Consider the following 14,477-nt stretch of genomic DNA (forward strand, 5'->3'; position numbering starts at 1 on the left):
GAACACTGCATGACCAGGACACCAAGCCAGGAGTTGATGAAAAACCTGGGGCCAGATTAAAGACATTTTGCACTGGTGCAAGTGCAAAGGTTTGCACGGTATTAGCACTAGGGCACAGTTTGCCCTATTTTTAAAAACACTGGGACACATTAAAAAACCATTGCACCTCGACAAGTGCAGTTTGGCATATTAAAAGCAGCAAGGTTAAAATTGCCGTAGTGCCAAAAAGATACATTTTTGACACATTTTTGCATCAGGGCAAACTTTTCCCTGGTGCTTTTTATATGCCAAACTGCACTTGTCGAGGTGCAATGTTTTTTTAAAGTGTCCTAGTGTTTTTAAAAATAGGGCAAACTTTGCACTTGCACCAGTGCAACATTTCTGTAATCTGGCCCCTGCTGATATCCTTACTTAAAGCCTCTATTTTCCTGAAAGTGAATATTCTCACTTCCCCCGGGGAAAAGCGCATTAAGAGTACACAGGTTTCAGATGCGTCGAGTCTTCTCTTGGACGATCTGAGCTATATGCTTCAAGGCTTGCTGCCGAGTCTGCTCCATGCCAAAGACTCACGAAGAAGACCGTCAGAAATACTGTATGAATTTAGTGGAAGAATGAGTACTTCAACAACATCATCGCCTTTGAAAAAAACATTGGCGGTGTGTCCACACGGAAACACACCAAAAAGAACAAGGCCTCCAGCTGTGCCTGGACAAGCGCCAGTTCTGCAGCACCAACTTCGAGCTACATTTATTCCAAATCCCAGCAACGGTGGAGACACGCAGAACCTGGCGAAATAGTGACAGCGCTGGATGGCAATATACTACTGTTAACAGCAGTTATTTCGTCTATTCCTGAAAATGTGTGTTTGTAATTATTGACGGTACAGGTTTTCTCCCAGAAACACTTTCAAAAGAAAACAGCATTCATCGGGCAGCCATGAGTCAGATGCCCTTCATTCTCAGGAAAGGTAGTGAAGAACTCAGAAATACATGGTAAAGACGCCGGGAACAGAACAAGACACATGCCGGACAATAGACTGAGGAGACTGAATATGATAGAGAAGTGTAAACAATGGCAGGAAGGTGAGAAATATGAAAATAAACAGTGAAAAAGGTGGAGCTTTACTGTAGGTCTGCAGCAGTAGATAGTCGAAGGGTTGTTGACATGGAGAGGAAGGGAGTTTCAGTGGTTCAGGGAAAAGAGAAAAGGAAAAGGTGGGTGATTGAGGAACAGTCAGATTTGGGAGAGTACTGGAGCAGATGTTGCACAGAGGAGAGTAGCAGGCGATAGTGTCAGCTAATTAGGGGAGTGCAAGCGCATGTAATGATTTGAAAACAAGAAAAAGAAATTTGGAGTTACTTTATAAAATATTAAGATCAGCCCACTGCTCACAGAATTAATTAAGGGATACCCTCAACCTCTCCATGATACCCTACGCGTCATGGACTGGGCACTGGTGTGGCTGACCTCCTTCCTTTCAAACAGACCCCACACGTGTTAATGGGTCCTTTCTTCTCCTCCACCTATGGCATCCCTCAGGGCTCCATCCTATCACCATCTAACTAGCACCCCTGACCCACTTGATCTCCACCTTCTCCCCTCATTTCCATAGTTATGCAGATGACACACAGCTCTCGTTTAAGCTTCCATCCTGTACCTCCTCTCTCATACCTGACTGCCTGACTGCTGTTTAGGCATGGTGCAATGCCAATGGTCTCTGCCTTAAAGCCAGTAAGACAGAGATCCTTCTCACTGGGACGCCTGCTTGCTCCTTGTTCCCCCCCACTCTCTGGCCACCCTCTTTGGGCCCCCTCCCTTCACCCACTGGAGAGGGAAAAAACCTTGGGGTCATCTTTGACTCCTCTCTCTCTTTCTCTCCACACATCACAGACCTTGCCATGAGGTCCCACTTTCAGCTCCACCTTCTCAGAGGCATTCTCCCTTTCCTCACCTTCCCCCAGAAGCTGAACGTATCCAGAGCTCTGATTCTCTCTAGGCTGGACTACTGCAACAGCCTCTTCCTCAATCTTCCTCAATCTGCCTCTTTCCTCCCTTTGCCCCTTCAACTAATCCAGTTATGGGACAGCAAGACTTATCCTTGGCCTCAAGCCCAGGGATTGCATCTCTCCAGCACATACATCTCTCCACTGGCCACCGGTGACCGCAAGGATCAAATTCAAGACCCTTTGCATCAGCCACAAGGCTGCCTGGTGCCTGGGTCCTCTCTACATCCAGCTTTCCCTCTCTAAATACCTCCCTACTAGAGTTCTTCAGTCCTCTGGCTCAAACTCTCTGCAGGTGAAATGCTTCTCCGAGCAGAGAGTGGGAGGTAGAACCCTCTCCTTGGCAGGCTCCTCCAACTGGAACAGCCTCCCTGCCCCCCTCAGGCTTGGAGCCAGATCTTCTTAAGTTCTGTAAACCTCTCAAGACTTTCCTTTTCTCCTCTTCCTTCACTCTCCCCTCCCATTCTAATGTCCCTCTGCTGCTGCGAAAGGGGGACTGTTGCCTGGTCCCTTCTGAGTCCTACAGGGGCCACACCACCCCCTACCAGTCCTCCCAGCATCCCTTGCCTGCACCTGCTCTCAGACACCCTTCCCCAGACTAGCCCAACCTGGTCCACCCTGTCCATCGCACTCATCCTCCTGTCCCCCTCTCGCTCCTCTTGCAATTGCCGTCTTGCCCCCATTCCCCCAGCACTTGCTCATTCCATGCCCCTGGGGTACCCGACTCCTGCACTTCTCCCTCTCCCCCTCCCCCCTTTCCCCGCACTTACCACCTTTATCTTGTGCTTGCATAGTTGGATTGTCACAAGGCCAATATAACCGTTATTGCACCCAGGTTTGGTCAAAATTAATAAATGGTTCACTTTATAAATGTCAAAATTAATAAATAAGTACATTGCTGTTTTGTAGTTTTTATTTCCTATGTCTCCTCCGCAATTCTTGTCTTGTGGCACCTGGAAATACTTGTGTAAAGGCTTCATACAGATGACCAATAAAATAAAATAAAAATAAGCTCGAAGGAGAAACAGATGGCTGCTCCATCAGTCTAGACATTCAATTTTGTTTATGTGCCTTTTGACTCAAGGTAAATAGAGCATTGAAAAGAAGCTTTTTGTATCCCGACACAAGTTATCTACTGCACCGATCATGGCATTTGCTGGCCAGAGACAGCACTAACTTATGCTCATTCAACACCAGCCATGAGGGGCTTAGAGTCATGCTCTACCAGAAAGAAGGCAATACTGATAGACGTTTCCCGTACACAAGCCAAACACCTTTCTCACACATAAAAACACTACAAAGCAAAAAAATAAGAATTCTTTGACTTGGAATGGGTAACCACAGAGCTGTTCCATGACTACTCACATGTCTCCAAGTTCACCCAGTCAACTGCCAACAATCCCCAACTTAAATTTAGCTGTAAATTGAAAGTGGGCACCCTCAGGGATGGGAAATACCAGAAAGTCCTGTCAATATGGGATCCATTTGTAGAGTTTGTAAAGGACAGAGAAGCTCAACACTTTAGACCAAGACTGCTCCGGGCAATCCTGAACTAAGAGGCAGGTGGTGAACAGTGGACAGAGAGTGGGCATACCAAAGCATCCAGTGAAAGATTGTGATACCCTCAGGGCACCTTAAAGAGGGCAAGAGCTGAACTGGACCAGGTACTTTTTGGGGCTGGGGGAGGGGTGGGGAGGAGGGGATTCAAAAGTTGGGGTTACTAGATTGTCAGAATGTGAACAAGTATTACCTTGTAGACAACGTGTTCTTATGCAATGCTCCTTTGAAAATGAAAATAAAGTTTTGGAAAAAAATAAAAATGTAGCTGTAAGTTTGTGAGCATGGAGCTATTTAGGGGAAATCTTCCATGCAAAAGGAATGAGGCCCATTGTGAGAATTGGTAACCAATAAACCAATTAAGCCCCCCAACAATGGCACGGGCCCATTGTTCCTATATTTTGCTTCCATTGGCAAGAATCCTCCCATTTGCTGCCCCTCCTTTTCCACTGGCCGCCATCGATGAGTTACCTTAGCCCGACATGGCTCTGCAAGTCACTCGCTGTCTGAACCATGTGCTGTCAAAACGTGTGAGTAAGTGTCCATACCTGGCCGGTCCACTAATAAATAGTTGTAGTGAACACTACAGCACTCACTCAAGAAAAAGTCCACCTTAAGTGAATTAAGGGGGCAACCAGGAGCACAAAAATGATTAGCATATATGTACACTTGATCGCTTACCACACAGCAAGGTTTCGGGAATTGCAGATTAATGGTACAGAGAAAAAGAAGAACCATTAGTGGGCTTGTGCTGAAGATTGCTATACAAACATTCGGCAAAGTGAATCCACAAGGACCATATAGGTTGCTGTATAAAAAAAAGCACTGGAGAGTCTCCTTAACTGTTTGATTTACCCTCTCCCTCTTATCCTCCAATTGTTCCTGGAAGGCAGAAGGGTAAACAGAAGAGACCTCAACTGTTCTCAACAGAGTTCCAAAACGTGTGTAGGTGTTATGATTCATGTTCAATCATTATAATAGATGGCAATTCATAAACCCATCTATGTTTTTAGGGGGAAAAGTAATTACTTATGAAGGTGTAGTGTAGGAAAGCTGAGCAATGGCAGACATGACACAAAGGATGTGTGGTTCAAACAAGTGTTTTACTTAGAGTTTGCCAGGGGACAGGTCAGGCCTAACGCCTACAGGCACTAAGGGAATCCCTACAAATTATAAGCAAGTTCACAATAAAAATATTGCATGGGATGGAACAAAACAAAGTAATATATTTCTCTGGTGTCCAACACCCCAATGGCATCCCTCCAAATGATGACATTTAAATCTAGTCTCAAGAGTCCTTGTCCATTTGGGGACACCTTGGCCTGCAAAACAATGTTCACACAAAACCGATTCTGATATGTTTAGCCCTAGTCTGTAACACCAAAGACAGGATCTTCCACGGTTACTCACCGCCTGTACCATTTCTTTGGTCTCCCTCCTTTTACAATGTAGCTTTGAACCATTGCCAGGTCTCTGAACTCTTGGGCTTCTCATAGGCTTCACCTGTATCTTTGTCTTCAGATTGACACTGCTCTTCCTGCTACCAGATAGGCCCCTCCTAGACCTTAGCATTCAGGATAGGGCTCTTCCAGAATCGGACCAGGCATGTGTAGGACTCAGAGGTTGAACAACGGATGCAGTTGCTTAGAGTTGATATTAAAGCATTATTATTCCATTTTAAAGATAAAGCAACTGGACATGTAAAGAAAAGAAGGCAAGTCATTAAAAATTGTTTGCGGACACACAGGGCCTTAATGCTAAAAAAAAGGGCGCTGAGCATATGCTAAGGGCCGTATGTAAAAGGCATACAGGAGATATTTGGCAACTCTTAAGCAAAATGGATGCCCCACAACAGGCACTACAGATAAATCCAATTTTCGGAAGATGTGTGGGTGGAACATTTTGAGACCCTTTTTGGTGATCCGAAGTATAAAGTGAAGATAGTAGAGGTTCAACCGGATGTGGAGTGGGTGATCCCCTATGACCATGAAACTATTGTTGAATTAATCGAATAATCCAGTAATTCTAGAACCCCAGACCCTGACGGCCTGTCCAATGCCGTATTAAAGAATCAGCCGGAGATAATGGGCTAACATTTTGTATTTGGTGTTTGAGCAGGTAAGGGCAGCACGTGAGATATCAATCTCTTGTAAATCAGGTATAATAGTTCCAGTATTCAAAAACGGTGATAGGGCTGACCCAAACCATGACCGTCCTGTCACCCTTTTTGGTTGTTCCTGGGAAGATCTTTGGAACCCTAGTACTTAGTTGTTTGATGACGTGGATTGAAGAGACGAACGAGAAAGATGTGTTTCAGACAGGAGTCGTCACAGGGACAGGAACTAGTGTGAATGTTTCATGTTAAATATTTTTAAGTCAAGAGTGGTGATTCACCATACCAAGATCTCTTTAGCTTTGACTGATTTTAAACAAGCTGTTGATGGTATTGAGCGAGGATTAGTATGGGCAAAGATGAAAAAATGGGGTTGCCCCAAGAGTATAATAGAAGTGATTAAAGCATTATATACAGGAACTACATTGAGAGTGAGGCTGAAAATGAAGGGGGAATTATCAAGAGAAATAGACACATTTAAGGGCCTCAAACAAGACTGCCACTTAGCCCCAGGCCTTTTTAATGTATTTATTTCAGATCTGGGAGATACCCTGGGTTGGGTCAGATTTCCCCCCCTCGATTGGAGGGTAACGTGTGCGGCTGTATGCGGTATGCCGATGATTTGGTATTCCTAGAACAGATGCCCATCGGGCTCCAGCATCAGCGGGAACCGCTTCTGATGTATGGGGAGATGAACGGTTTGACAGTCAATTTACATAAATCAAAGATATTGTTCCTACAACCATTCCAGCAAAAGAGGAAGTCCTCACATCGATGGTATTTAAATTACAAAGCCTTACAGGAAGTAGAGGCTTTTGCGTATTTAGGAGTATCTATTAATTCAAGTATTATAGACACGCCAAGGGCTATTGACCTTAAGGCAAAAGTGAGAAATTTAGCGGCGCAAGAACACATCATATTAGGGCAATATGGGCACTAATTGTTGCTCCCAGTGCTACACTATTATAAGCAGAAGGTTGTGGCAATACTTACTTACAGAGCGGAAACCTCTTTGTTTCTGCCTTGTAACCCATGGCCGCACCTGGAGGGTGCCTTTTGGAGGAAAGTGTTATCCTTACCAAAAGGAGTACCTCATCCAAGTAAACAGACTAGAACTGGGTCTTTTTTCTCTGTGTACAATAGTGTGCCGGAAGGCTTTATCACTGCACAGCAGTTTGATGGCTAAAACGCAATCTATGCTTCAAAGTGTCTATCGAAAAAAGCTAGAGAGAAAAGATATTGGTAGAGTGGAAGCAAGCATGTGCTGGGATTCTAAATGAATTAGATGTGACGGAAGAGATTTTAGTAGATAATACAGAAGACATTAAAAGTAAATTATGGCGGAGTCATTGGCCTAGGACACATGGGGACGCTAATTGGTGTAAGCTATATTATCACTGGGCTCATGAAACTAGAGCACTGAACATGACCCCTAAATATCGGTTACAATTTCCGAGTCCCTCTTTCAGGAACCAATTCCTAAGACTGCGATTGAACCTCTGTCTGACAAAAGAAGAGTGGGTTACCTGCAAAACAAAAGGAAACGAGGACATGAGTTGAAGGTGCTGCTGCAGAAGACAGGGAACAAAGGAGACGCTTAAACATATATTGTTACTTTGTGCAGGTGTGACAGAAAGACGTACGTGATACTTAGGAAGAATTGTGAACAGTGTACATCGTATGTCTGCAGAGGATTGGTGGACAGTTGTATTAATTGGGGAGAATGTGTCAACGGTGATTGCATCAATTAGGTTTTAGAGGAGGTTTTTAGCAATATGATGACCGTTAGAGATGAATTAGGGATTATGTGCATTATGTCAATTAGTTTATTATATGGCATCTTTTAGATAATTTATTGATTGTCTTTTTATAATGGATTTTATATCATTGTTGTATAATGTAATATGTAATGCAATTGTTTTCTTGATGTATATAAGAGGAGAGCAAAAAGGTGTGTTTTAAACCAAAATCGCTAAATAAAATAAATAAATCTTCCAGAATTCAGGTTTTACAGTATTCATGATTGAGTCCCTCATCCACCTGCGGTTTTCATCATTCACTTGACTGGCCTTTCTCAGGCACCTAGGCATCAGAATGTTCCTGGAAGGTATCTCTATGAGGCCGCTTGGTGAGTCTATGGTCCCTCAACAGTATTGACCTCTTGCTCAATCTATAGATCTTTTTGAGACCTCTGTTTCTTGGGGTACAATTATCAGGTTTCTCTGGCTTCTTAATAGCCCATGTCTCAGTCTCTGGCAGTGGTTCGGTCTCTCATCAACTTAGGGTCCAACTTTCATATGTGCTGGTCTCCAACAGACCTTTCCAGGATTCACTGGCTCGGGTCCCTCCTAGACCGTGGGTTTCACTCCACATTCACATGTACAGGTCTCTTCTAGACCTAGGTTTCTCTTTACATTCACATTTACAGGTCTCTTCTAGACCTTGGTTTCTCTTTACATTCACATGTACAGGTCTCTTCTAGACCTAGGTTTCTCTTTACATTCACATTTACAGGTCTCTTCTAGACCTCGGTTTCTCTTTACATTCACATGTACAGGTCTCTTCTAGACCTCGGTTTCTCTTTACATTCACATGTACAGGTCTCTTCTAGACCTAGGTTTCTCTTTACATTCACATTTACAGGTCTCTTCTAGACCTCGGTTTCTCTTTACATTCACATGTACAGGTCTCTTCTAGACCTCGGTTTCTCTTTACATTCACATGTACAGGTCTCTTCTAGACATCGGTTTCTCTTTACATTCACATGTACAGGTCTCTCCATTCACATTTACAGGTCTCTCCATTTACTCGACAGGTCTCTCCATTCACTTGACAGGTCTCTCCTAGTGCGTGGGTTTTCAAAGCATTCGTTTGTACAGGCCTCTCCCAGACATGGGGTTTCTCACACCATTTTGCATTCACATCTTCCCTAGAACTCTTGTATCAGGGTCAGGGTAGCAAAGAGCTTCTCCAGCAAAGTGGCCATCTTGCACCAAGTGGCGGTCCCCCTGCCTCAGAAGCAAGTGGCAATGTGCATCTGTGCTCCGTCTGCTGCTGCCTCCTCTTGGGCTCACCAAGCCTCAACTATAGTGCCGCAGTGGTTTCACTATGTGTGTCAGCACTTGTGATGGGTTGGGGTCGCTAGGGTTTTGTCTCAGGGTTTTAGGTTGAGGGTTTAATTTGGTTTCTCTTCATTTAAAAAAAATATATATTAATAAAAAGCCTCTCCATATTTGCTAATTATATTATTCATCTTACCTGGTGTTTCTGAAGCTTCATATGCTTTACAAAGCCTGCGCCATCTTGTATTCCCGCATGTAGCAACTCTTAGTTCGAAGGCTTTCCATATCTTCCCTGGATGGGAAGTGACGTGCTGCTGCGTCTCTGCCTGACCTTTTGATTTGCGGTCGCTTTGCGGCTCAGTTCTGCTCAGCAAGTAATCTAAAGGCTCCTCAATTTCAGTATCTTCAAACCCTGGGTGTTCTCCTCAAGCAAACGCGTAGCACTTCCCACCAGTCTTCTGTTTCAACACCCGAATGGTTCAGGCCATACTGGAAGAGAGCTGCCAGTTGTACTTTCATTTGAGAGTTGGGATCTTGAACGACTCTGATGGAATAATACTGAGCCTTGGTGGGGGTGAGGATACTGCGGGATGCCATTAGGATAGTGGGCGGCCTAACCCAGTCCTGTGCTGCCTTTCCCCCTCCCATGTAAGTTCTGTCACCTCACCACAGCATTGTCTGCGAAAAGATACAGGTGTCTATGATCCTTGAGGCCTAAGCAATGTAAGTAGCTCTTCATTATTTCGTGGGTGCCATATATTCCTATATAACTGGCTCATGGCGTGGTGGTATGACAATTAAGTAGCGCTTCATCTCGGGAGGATAGCTCAGCGGCAACGTGCTCGCCCTGGAAGCAAGATGACACAGAGCAACACAGGTTCAATCCCCAGACCCGCGCTTAGAAACCTCTGGGTATTAAGCGCGTTATAAGTAACCTATCATATCATATCTTATCACTTGTAACCATAGTTTTTCTGGCAGCTCAAACAGCCATCTGTCGTGGCTTAGGAACCCTTTGCTTATGGAGTGATGGGTTGGAACTTCTTGTATCCAGTGCTCATTATCTGAAGCGCGTTGACTTTTCCCGAGTTGTTCCAGAGAGTTCTGTGCAATGATATATTGTGTATGAAACACGAAAGGTTCTTGCAGGTGAGTATCTAGGATGTCTTCATGGGCCATTACCAAATGGCCAGACCATTGTGGTTGTCCACTCGAAAGATATTCCGAATATCAAACCGCAAAAGGAAAGGAATCCACAGCGCCAGCACGTGCCTGGAACACTTCATGATTCTGAATATATGCAGGTTCTTGGGATGATTCCTTGTGTACAATCACTGCATGCCGGGTGCCTGCCAGTGAATACGCGTCTCCCTACTAGTCAACAATTCTCTGTCAGATGTTGTACAGTTGTACTCTGTGGGCATACAAATTACAAAATAAATATGCCATGGGGTACACCTTCCCAACAGCTGTATTCCCCTTGAGATAGAATCACTCAAATGGCAGTGCAGGAAGTGCCCCTCTACTTACTTACTTATTTATTTATTTAATTTTTCTGACGCACCAAATGCCCATAGGCATCAAGGCGCAAACAAATAACGCACAGATAGCGAGATACAAAACTACAGAAGCAGGAGCATGATGCATAGCCAGGAGGACTAGCCAAAAAAGTGTGTTTTTACAGCTTTTTAAAAACAAAGCAGGGAAGAGATGGAACCTATTTTGTTTCTCTCTATTATAAACGTCTGGGTTTCATCAGGGTGATGGGGAAGGCAGTCTGTGGGCAAAGATGTTGACGGCTTTCATTGAGTACCTGCCCAAACATAAGAAATCCTTTTTTAGCCAGATGAGTTATAGGGTGCACACTGGTGCCAAAGGGCCTGATTTACAAAAAGGTGTTCAATGGGACTAGCCCATGTTAAAACATGTTTGTAAATCAGGCCCCAAGTGTTTTCAAATTATTCATTAAAGGGTTTATACATGTTAGGAAATCAGAAGAATTCTTGAATATCCTTGGCCAGAGCCACCTCTTGTCTCTTACCAGTCAGTAATATTTGCTGGTTTATGAAAAAACAGGTGTCACTTTTAGCCAGTGACTGTGCTTTTCTGTTCCCATGTGTGTAATCATTCAGTTTCGTCTACTGAGCTGTGTCTTGTCTGAAGCCCATCACTATGATGTTCTGCTCTATCAGGAAAGAATATGGGGTGTCATTACCCATTCAGTGATTTTCTGCTTTCTCTGTAAACATAAAACCGTGTCTGTCAATCTGAGCCAACTTACTTAGGTTGGTTAACCCAGTCGCTACAATGTTCTGATCCATTGTAAGGACTGGGGGGGGGGTCTGTACTTCTGCTCTCTATGTGGTAGAGGAGAGGCACAGAGGACCCCAGTGAAGATTCTCTATTACGGTAGGAATGGATGAGCAATCAAGGCCCAGCTTCTCAGGAGGTGACGCAGGCTGGTTCTTAAGTGCAGTGTAGTCCCCAAACCCCCACAAAGGAATGTCCACACACTGTATTAGTTAATGCACAGTCTTTACATAATTAATATTCAAGGTTATGTACACTATCACAATAAGTCACTTTGTGCTCAGAAAGTCAACAATGGTAAATATATACAGTTATAAAGTGGTACCACAATTATTATCCGATCTCATTAAAGTGCATCAACTATACTCTTGGTCAAATGTCACACAGATCACTTAATAAAGGCAACCAACAATAGACATAGGAGGAAAGCAGGTGGTTAGAATAATTGACAGAATACTGGCCCCTACCACTAGAGACAGTTCTGTGTGGAGATACCCCCACCTGGGCAACCTGTAAAATAAAGAGATATAACAAGCCCAGTCCATATATTGTTATACAAGTCTTATTTCCTTCTATAATGTTTCTACCCCCCCAATGTACCTGGTACAGCTGAAATCTTCGGAGGGGCATCGATTGATCCTTCTTGAGTGACTCCCTTTAAAGCAGGAGCCATGGATCGTTGAGAGGCGTTGAAGAAGATGAACTTGGCGTCGACTGCGTTGATGAAAAGTTTGAGGGTGCCGAGACCACAGCGTCCGTCCAGGCGGTGCTCGTCGACGACGTCCTGCGAGGATGAGGTGTGCGGGGCACCTCGGCGTTGGATAGTTCAGGACCGCAAAGAGTTTCTGAAGAACTGTGGCCCGACAAGTGCGTTGAGTCGTCAAAGTCTTTGTGGTCTTTGGGTGGCGGGAAACCCACCGACGGATTCTCCTCGGCACGTCGGCCTCCTCGACTTTCTCCGCTGGGATAAAACGGTCGACGGTGCGGACAAGGGAGTCCTTCGATTCAACAGTCTTAGGCAAAGGAGCGGGTGGCTCCGGTCGTCGGCAGCATGGCGTCGAGCGGTACCTTCTTCTGGGCAACACGGCTTTGACGGGCCTCCAACGGTTACGGAGATACTCCAAACCCTAGTCAACGGCAATGGACTTCGACAGTGTCGATGTCCAGGTGCTTCACTTCGTTCGGCGAAGGTTGGCGGTGCTCGATGGTCCCTCGGAGCATGGGAAGAGGGCACCTAGCCAGGTCCTCTCTCAGATCAGTCCTCGACAAACTCGACAGCTTTTGGATCGGGTCGAAGCAAATGCAGCAGCAGTTCTTCTTTTTCCAGCTGGGCATCGAGGATAAGCATTTCCAGTTACTCTTCAAGTGTTGACTCAGCTTCTGAACAATTTCCAGTGGTGAGAGGTCCCCAGATATACTATTCTGCCTCTCATCCACACTGCTGGGTCACACTCAGCAGCCAATCATACAGAAGGGCATTAATGCAGTCAGTCAGCCAATCAGGCATACAGTGCATTCAGGCCATACTCCTCCCTCTCAGACACTCACAACAAGGAATGTGTATTGGGACAAGTACCCAGCCATTCAACACTACGCACTGCATTCATACCAGTTTTGGGCAGGGCTGTCTCAGTCTTTGTCTCTCATACCAGAAACCAGACACCCACAACAAGAAGTGCATATTGGTTGCACACTCCATTCACCCATGTCCGGGAAGAGACAGAGCCAGGGCTTCCCAGGACTTTGGGAAAACAAGGTAACGGGCAATAGAAAGCAAGAGGCCACAGGGGCCATCTTGTTTCCTATCAGGAATCAACTGATTCCAAAGGCAGGGCCTGGGTATCCCAAAATGGAGGATACTCAGAGCACCTGTCAAATTCAGCATGTAGCTCCCACCAGCCCATACCCTGCTCCGTGGGCCACACACAGGTGCCCAAAAACATACACTGGGCGCACAGGGTTGCACCCGCACCCATGGGTGCCATAAGGGTATCCCATGGATGCGTACACAAAACCAAAAACAGGAAGAGCTGCACTGCCAGGAGTCCCACATGGACTCCTGGGCAGAAAACAACACAGAACACAAGTGAAAAAGGACTACAGGACAAGGACAGGAAGGGCGTGTCGCTCCAATGCATTTCCAGCATCACATCCACCACCTAAAATACTGAGTGTAATCGCTCAATGGTAATAATCAAGAATCCTTTCTTCTGAAGCCAGTCATTGTGCTACACTGGTTCCCATGGAAAGTATTGCATGTGCCTCTCTATCTCTTCCTATTTTTCTTTCATTTCTGCAAGCCTGGCAAAGAAAACCAGAGCCTCATTCCAAGTCTTCCGGTCTGGAAATAAAGGTGGCGGTAGCAATGTACCGGCACTCTTTCTGGACTGGCAGACTACAATTCTGCTTTCCAGGGCCTCTGCACCTGGCCGGTCTCACCAGCTGCCGCAATGGCCCTGGAAAGCAGAGTTGTCACGGAAGCATCAGCACCGTTAGCAACGATGCCGGTACTTCCGGGTCAGGAATAAGGACTAACATTTTCCGCTGCCTTACTTCTCGGGCCGCCGGGACTTGTAATGTCCCAGTGGCATCAAGAAATCAGGAGGTGGAAACAGTGTTACGGGGTTGCCGGGTTACCGCCAACCACGCAATGAGGCTCCAAGTCTCGCTCTTAACCTATGCACTGTTGTTTTCTTTTTCCTCGGGAAAGAAATGTGTGTGCCTAAACGTGCCTGTGTGTGTTTTCTGTCCCCCCAAAATTAATCACGTTTTTGCATGTAATATGTACTTATATGACCCTCCCCAAGCAAATTTGGGCACATTACAGATAGCGCTATCCTATTTATAATTCTAATTCTAGTGTAATTTCAATCTAAGTGCAGCTCTAAACTAAACTAATTCTAATGAATTATTTGCTCTAGGCTAGCATCATCACCAACACCACCCTCCTGCCATTTTGCGACTGATCACAAGCCTCTGAGGCATTTGGATCACACAGGCCAAGGTTAAGTGGGCTGAAACATGTTTGCTCAAACCTTGAATAAAGATGAAAGAGTTTGACAGAGTGGAACTCAGAAACCTTCAGGTTAGAAGTTAGCTTACCCTAGTTGGACTAGCAGGAGCAATAGTATACACAAAATTTAAGATGATCCATCTAAAGACTGTTGCAACCTAAAGCATCACTTTTGGCGCCCCCTTTTACCCCTGCGAGAGGAAATGTCTGGAGTGTGTATTTTACCCTGGGAGGAAACATGGACAAATGCAGCACACGCATTCTCTCATTTATTTTGATTATTTGAGAAGAAAGATGTGTTTTTATCTTAACTATATGAATGGATGAAAATAGTAATTACCTTCCACCTAATTTCTTTTTCGTTTAGAGTGCGAGGGTAGCTGGAAGATTTAGAAACTAACGGCTAGTACTGTCACCAT

This window comes from Ambystoma mexicanum, chromosome 6p, assembly GCF_040938575.1.
Source record: "Ambystoma mexicanum isolate Mex_15411 chromosome 6p, UKY_AmexF1_1, whole genome shotgun sequence".
NCBI classification, from domain to species: domain Eukaryota; kingdom Metazoa; phylum Chordata; class Amphibia; order Caudata; family Ambystomatidae; genus Ambystoma; species Ambystoma mexicanum.